Source organism: Asparagus officinalis, chromosome 8, assembly GCF_001876935.1.
Source record: "Asparagus officinalis chromosome 8, Aspof.V1, whole genome shotgun sequence".
Classification (NCBI taxonomy): domain Eukaryota; kingdom Viridiplantae; phylum Streptophyta; class Magnoliopsida; order Asparagales; family Asparagaceae; genus Asparagus; species Asparagus officinalis.
Genome location: NC_033801.1, coordinates 63,833,486 through 63,841,872, shown reverse-complemented (window position 1 = coordinate 63,841,872; position 8,387 = coordinate 63,833,486).

The window sequence follows — 8,387 nt, the reverse complement described above, 5'->3', positions numbered from 1 at the left end:
AACTCACAACGTCCTCGTTGTGCCAAATTATATCATCCAAGACCGTACCATCCGTGTGAGATTCTAGAGGTGGCTCCTACGGCCTCAAGAGGTGGCTCACGCCCTCTTGACGTAGCACTTTGCACCGCATAACACTTAGCTCTCACAATTCCGGTTGGCTTGGCTCTGATACCATTTGTAACGCCCCGCCCCGGAATCCCGTTTGGGACCCTCCTCCCCGTTGTTTATATCATAGATTGGTACGAAGAGCTGGTGAGTTCTTATCATAACAAACTATTCCGTTTCAGGAGGTTGCGCCAGAGACACGGCTAATGCCGCCAACGCATCTGCGTATGCGTTCTATAAACATGGAATGTACTCGATGAAGAATCCCTCAAACGATTCTGTCATCTCAACGAACACCTTATGGTATGGTGCCAAATCCTGATTTCTGACCTCATATTCTCCTTGAATTTGTTTAACTACCAGTTGAGAATCACTGAAAGCTTTGAGATATTCAACCCCCAGCTCTTTAGCAAAGCTGAGTCCAATAAGCAGCGCGTTATACTCGGCTATGTTTGTAACGCCCCGCCCGGGAATCCTGGAGTCGGTACGCTATTAGATCTGATGGACTGGCCTCACAAACCACCACATGTCTTTTCAACACGTTTTGTCCTCACTCACGCGCTCCCTGGAAAACTTCCCAGGGGGTCACCCATCCTAGAATTTCTCCAGGCCAAGCACGCTTAACTTTGGAGTTTCTAAGAGTTGGGTTCCTGAAAAGAAGATGCATCTTGGTTTTATGAGTATTCTAATCAAATCTATCAATACTAATCACATCACCCTCTCAAGGGTTGGGGTATTACATACTCCCCCACTTAAACTCACAACGTCCTCGTTGTGCCAAATCATATCATCCAAGACCGTACCATCCGTGTGAGATTCTAGAGGTGACTCCTACGGCCTCAAGAGGTGGCTCCCGCCCTCTCGACGTAGCAGGAATTCCGGAGTCGGTACGCTATTAGATCTGATGGACTGGCCTCACAAACCACCACATGTCTTTTCAGCACGTTTTGTCCTCACTCACGCGCTCCCTGGAAAACTTCCCAGGGGGTCACCCATCCTAGAATTTCTCCAGGCCAAGCACGCTTAACTTTGGAGTTTCTAAGAGTTGGGTTCCCGAAAAGAAGATGCATCTTGGTGGTATGAGTATTCCAATCAAATCTATCAATACTAATCACATCACCCTCTCAAGGGTTGGGGTATTACAATCTCCCCCTCTTAAACTCGCAACGTCCTCGTTGCGCCAAATCATATCATCCAAGACCGTACCATCCGTGTGAGATTCTAGAGGTGGCTCCTACGGCCTCAAGAGGTGGCTCCCGCCCTCTTGACGTAGCACTTTGCGCCGCATAGCACTTAGCTCTCACAATTCCGGTTGGCTTGGCTCTGATACCATTTGTAACGCCCCGCCCCGGAATCCCGAAGTCGGTACGCTATTAGATCTGATGGACTAGCCTCACAAACCACCACATGTCTTTTCAGCACGTTTTGTCCTCACTCACGCGCTCCCTGGAAAACTTCCCAGGGGGTCACCCATCCTAGAATTTCTCCAGGCCAAGCACGCTTAACTTTGGAGTTTCTAAGAGTTAGGTTCCCGAAAAGAAGATGCATCTTGGTGGTATGAGTATTCCAATCAAATCTATTAATACTAATCACATCACCCTATCAAGGGTTGGGGTATTACATGTCTATAATGAATGTAGGGACTAACTTGAGAAAGAATAAAGTAGGGTGGCCAACTTGAGAATGATACCCCTCATATAGTGGCTAAATTAGTCTTTTATTTTCAATTACACTATGAACCCTTAAACTACTTGATACTACAAGAAATAAAAGTGTGGGACATCCTTGCGACTCATAAATTCGATCAAAATTTCCAAGGACTCTACACATTTTTAGTTTTGCCCATTTATTTCTTATAGAATGAAAACAGTTTGTGATTTATTGTATAATTATCCTTGCTCTAACCCAAGTATGAAATATGTGTCGTCATGCCAAAAGAATGAAAAGCCAAGACGAGTTAAGAGTAAAGAAGCATCAAGACAGCAAGTTCCTTTTACAAGACTTCTAAAGAGGGGTGCAAATTGATTGGATAAGGACCGGATTTGGTTCTTATCATATTTATATCTCCTTACCAATTATGGATATAGATACAAATATAGATATATCTTGATAAATAAAATTTACATCCTTCCAACTGGAATATTGATATTGATATATCCTAATAATTAAAATTCATATTCTATCAAAATAGTTACGGATATGTTATACAAATACAAATGGATATGACAAAAAAAGATTGATCATCATATGATACAAGCGTTTGCTTAAGTATAATAAATCTTTTATGTCTCACTAAAAAGCATAATAAATTTTTCTATAAGAGTCCGTTAATATATTTTACATATTTGAAATGTTAAAATTAGATCTTTTGATCATCAAAATTTAACATCATATTTATTAATCTAATCGTTAAAATAGTTTGAAATGTAGTTCAATGCATATATTCATATATTAGGAAAATGATTTGGATATTTTACTTATATATGTGCATATTTGCCTATATCCTATAGGATATAAATGTTAGAATTTTCGTGAAAGTTTTCTCAAAAACCTGGGCTAAGTTTCAAACTATATATATATTATAGTATGTATTTTGATAACAAGAATACACTGTAGACTAGTGGTAAAAATCGTTTTGGATAAATCAAAGGTCATGGGTTTAATGCCTTCGGCAAGTCTCAGCTCATTTTAACTAAAAATCCTTCATAAGTTTAAACTCGGACTCAGACCAAGACTCGGACTCGGACCAAGACTCGGACTCAGGTTGGATCAAGTCATAGATCGGGGCTAATCGGACTGAGGTGCTATGATGGTGCAGTAGGTGCTTTTAAGGTACACTTTGCACTTGCTATGTCGACGTCGAAGCGCAAAGGTGGCACACCGTCTGCTACAACTCCGGCTGTCATGCAGGTTGCATCACAGTACACAAAATGGTTGAGTCTGACCCAAAGATATCTTTCGACTCGAACTTGGGCCAATGCCTTTCAACTCGAATTTGGGCCTTATCTGATGGAATCCGATCGAAAGATACGTTTCGAATCAGACTTGGACTTGTTGGAGGAGTTGGCTTAGAAAACAACTAGAGGGTGACGGTTGGGCTTCAGAACTGATCTATTTAATGAGCATATTTAATAAGCTCATTAAATAGACCAGTTAATGTACTTAGTTGGTTGAGTTGATGTAACTGATTTGACTTTTGGGTTGCTCTCATTAATGAGCTAGCAATTCTTGGGCTAGAACAGAAATCTATATTAAGCCTTCTGAACAACAGAGCTCTCTCTCTTAGTATCCTCTAGAAAACTATAGTTCCTATTTTGAGTTGAAACTCTATGCTAGACCAAGGAGGCCCTAGTCTGAAGTTAGATCGAGGAGATCATCTTGTGGTTAAACTTGGTCAAGGTGATCGTGGAGGTTTTGGTTGGTGCACACTAGTACACTCAAGTTGCTATTCATAGAAGCAATTCGGCTTTGATATCCTTGCATCGGAGTAGGTTGAATCCTGCTTTAAGTTTAGTGTTTTAAAATGCACAATGACTCAAACCATTTTTTACAATAACCATTTCAAGAAAGTTTATATTTCATGTCTTGATTTTCCCTTGTGTTCTAACATTCTTAAAACATGTTTTCAAGTCTCATAATGGATCCTAAAAGAACTATCGAAATCAATTGCCTAAAACTCAAGAACTTTGATGGAACTAACTTCAATACATGGTGACCCAATATGATCTTTGGGATGTAATTCCTAAAGATTTATTATATTGTCTCAAAAGACAAGCCGACGTTCAAGGATGACAACACAACCGACGAAGTAAACTAGAACTACGACAACACATTTTGTAGAAGTTATCTCTTCAGTTGTCTCGCTGACCACCTTGCAGATGTTTACACAGTCCAAGCCTCTGCGAAGGAAATCTAGAGTACACTAGAGCAGCAATACAAAGACTAGGAGAAGCTTTTCAAAATACATCTCATTGACAAATTCCTCAACCTTAAGTTTGATGATGACAAAGAGGTATTAGCACAATTCAAGGAGCTTGAAAAACTCATCATGAAATTAAAACGTGATAAGATTGAGCTCTGCGACATGATGCGGCATAAACACGTACCAAAAAGTTGCAAGTGCACAACCGTGTCAAGTTATAGTATTTAAGATATCGATCCCACGAGGAAGGTGTTTTGTAGGAGAAAATATGAAATCGGTTCTTATGTTGTGTGCGTGACAAGTAGGAGTGATAAGTGAATGTGATTGTGAAGAGATTGAGAGAGTGAAAGTGGTGTGTAAATAGGTGCAAAGTGTAAATGAGAGTGAGTATGAACAATAAGGTGAGAAGGAAAAATGAATAAAATCAAGAAACAAATAAAAATTCAAGAATGAAGAACAAAATTCTAGAATAAAAGAAAATGCAAGAAATTAAAGATGGTGGATTCAATTATAGATATGGGTAATCTAAAATTGAACCCACTTCTTAGAAAATGGTGATTCCCTAGAGGGTTCTAGCCTAAAGGCGAATCAAACAAAATAAAAATAAACAAAAAGAAAAACTAAACCCAAGAGGGTTCTAGCCTCAAGGTGAATAGTATAAGAAATTAAAATCTAACTACAAAATAAATTGCAAAATCTAAACTACAAAATAAAATTGCAAGAATTAAATACAAGAAAATAAATCTACTCTATAAGCATAAAATAAATCTAAGGCAAGAGGGTTCTAGCCTCTTGGCTATTTAACAAGAAAATAAAATCTAACTACAAGCATAGAAATAAATCTAAACTAATAAGCAATAAAAGAGAAAAAGAAAAGAAATGCAAACCTTCAAATAATTCTCCATCTTCATCTTCATCTTCATCATCCAACAAAGAGAAGAAGAGAAAAATTTAAAGTGGTGAAAAAAATTATTATTATTAATTGGAACAAAAAGTTACAATTTTGGAAGGTGTTCTCAATTAAGAGTAGCCCTCCTCTCCAAAAGGAGTTACAAAAATTTTCACACCACTAACCCCTCACTCTCTACCCCTATTTATAGTAATCTTCAATGAATATGAGCCATTGGATTTGTCTTGATCCCCAAGCCACAATCTCCACCTTTGAATTTGCTTTTTGTTCTCCTTTAGCCCAAATATAGGAGGCCCATATGATTCATTTGATTTTCAAAAGAAAAATGAAAGTCCAATCACCAAAGTCTGGCCCATTTCTTCATTAAAATGATTTTGATTTTCAAAATCACAAGTCCGGTCCTCATTTGGTTTTGAAAGCCAAGTCCATGATTGATTCAAATGAACATCAAATTCGGCCCATTTCATCATGTTATTTTCTTTTTTTTTTTGTGATTATCAAACTGCAGCACATAGCTCCGGCCACAAGCATTTGATTTGATTTTTGAAGTCCAGCAATCAATGATGAAATTCCAAGGCCCAGGCATTTGATTTCGTTTGATTTTTGAGGTCAAGCAATCAATGATGAAATTCCAAGGCCCAGGTATTTGATTTCGGCCCATCACACTCCATTCATGCAGCAGGTCCAGGTCCGGTCCTTGGAGTTGATCTGAATCTGCAGTACCTCAATTTGGGAATGCAGCAACCATTCTTGCATCCAAGTCCGGAGCTTTGATTGAAGTTTTGATTATCAAAACCAAAGTTTGCAGCCCATCAATGTTTTTTGGACAATTTGAAGTCTGGCCCAATTGTATTTCCATTTGATTTTCAAAAAGACATTAATGAGCATGTCCGACCCATCTTTTGCAGCAACAAGTCCGGTCTATATATCACAATGAAAGCTGCAGCAATGGTCCCCAACTCCATTCATTATTTCATTTGATTTTCCAAAGCAACAGGCCCATTGTGTATTTCCTTGGTTAAATCCGGTCCATTGGAGTTTCAAGTCTCTTGTTGATGGGCTTGGGCCTTGAGAAATTGAAAATTCACTTGTGAAAAGAAAACAAGAGGAGGAGCTGCCATAGACATTTGGGCTTTTGGGCTTTTAAAATCCAAATATTTCATTTCTTCATTTACTCAAGGGCCTTTGTTGAGAGATGGAATTTTTGGGATTTATTCTTCATTATCCTACAATTAAAGATAAAAGCAATTATTAGTGATATATTTATTCATATAAAATAGATAATGAGGGTATAAAATTGTAATAAAATATGATTATCACGACACCTTCATCGCCATCACCATCGTCAACAAACTCCCTCCTTCATGGATGTCTTTCTCAATAAACATTCATAGGAAGAAGACGCAAGTTTTGTTAGCAGATGTGAAGAGGTTCATCCGAATTGAGGATGAAATAAGGACTCACACTAAAAAAGAGTTGCTTGCTAAGCAAAAGGTGTCAGCTAACATGTGTTTTTGCCGAAAGTCGTTTTCATTGTCGATTCTATTAAGACTTCGATTGTTTACAGCAAATTACAATGAAAAATAAGAAAAAATTATAACTTTCTTGGAAAATAATACAAAAATTGTTTATCGACTTCTGCTTTATGAGACTTTGCCTATGCTGGGAGTGCTTTGGCTCGTAGACTACCAAATCACAGATTGTGAAGGCTTTAGGGATTCTTTTTTCGTTTATCGAAGTAAGAATTTGAAGCGAATATCTTATCGATGTAAGATGTTCACTCTTCTAAAGATTTTTCGTTTATCGAAGTAAGAATTTGAAGCGAATATCTTATCGATGTAAGATGTTCACTCTTCTAAAGATTAAGTCAGAGCTTAGATCTATTTGAAGCGAATATCTTATCGATGTAAGATGTTCACTCTTCTAAAGATTAAGTCAGAGCTTAGATCTTTGGGAATCACTAAAAAGTTTAAAAGCGTTTGTGAAGAATAAAGACTCTCTCTCTTGCTCAAATTCACTAAAGGCTTAAGTTTCTCTGTTCCAATCTGCCCTCCGTGCTTGGATTCGTGTCTAGGAAGATATTTATAGGGATATGGGTGCAAAACAATGGAAATAGGGGCAAGATAACTGAGTAGATGCGCTCTCCTTGGGCGCTTCATTCTTCACTGTCGCGGCATTTAGCGCGTTAGTGTAGGCTGGCGCCGCTAAAGGGGCAATTTCAGCCACGTTTAGCCACCTTTACAACCATTTTCCCACGACTTTTGGCCCATGAAATGCCACTTATCTCGGCTTGTAACCATCCCTCCATGTCAGTGCACGTTCTCATTTTAATATGATGTCATGTGGACTCCCAGAAGATGTTAAAAACCATCAGCAACCTCGAGAAGACAACCCATAATACACGCGTCACACTACACTGCCGCGCATATGCGCGGCAGTGAACGCACGTCAAGGATCACTGCCGCGCATATGCGCGTCAGTGATGACTGTCGCGCCTATGCGCATCAGTGGTGACTGCCGCGCCTATGCGCGTCAGTATACATTGTTCCATCAACTTGTTTCTTAGCTTCTTTTGGCTTTGGATAATCCCTTTTGCCTTTAGAAGATAGCACTCATTGTCTTGAGCTATATTTGGATATCTATAATCATTTTTAGACGCTTACAGATACCCCCTCCAAAGTATCTCAGACTCATTCTTTTATAGAGGAGTCTGGAATACTTTGGATAAGATAGGTCTTACTTGCAATCCCTTCAGTACTTATTTGTGGAAATCGTGTAGAAGGACCTGTAAACAGCTTCAACTTTTGATTTCTTCATCCTTTAGTCTACTTAGTGCTTTGTAGAATAGCTAAAATTCTTCCGGTAATTCGTTTATCGCTTGACCGTTGTCGAAATCTTGAACTAAAGCTGGTGTTGGAGAACGGAGGAATAATTTATACTCATATACCTTATCGGAGTGTTTGGAAAATAGTTTAACCTCATATACCTATTGGGAGGTTCAAGGAGATGCAGTTTATACTCATATACTCATCGGAGTGCTCGGGTATGCATTCCAAATACAATGGGAAGTGTACGTATACAAATACCCATGGAATCACTGTGTGCACGCAACGCCTTTAGCGCATACTGACGCGCTAACGCGCATCAGCATCGACTGACATGCACAGAAGTGGTCGACTGGGCTTTAAAACGAGTGTCGGGCTTCTTTTTTTGGCCATTCTTCCCCGCTGTTCTGATTTCGAAACCTTCTCAAATACCCTATAAAAGCAACCTTTGGCTCTTCCCCTCCCTATCTTTTCGTATTTGGGCGATTTTGTTAAAACAAGATCTAGGGTTTCAAGTGGTTTTCTCAGATTCAAGTTTTCCTTCGGTTTTTTCATCTCCCGAACTTGGTCTTCTATGATTTCTTGTAAAACCACACCCATGTCTCATATATTGCGTTCGTTTAAC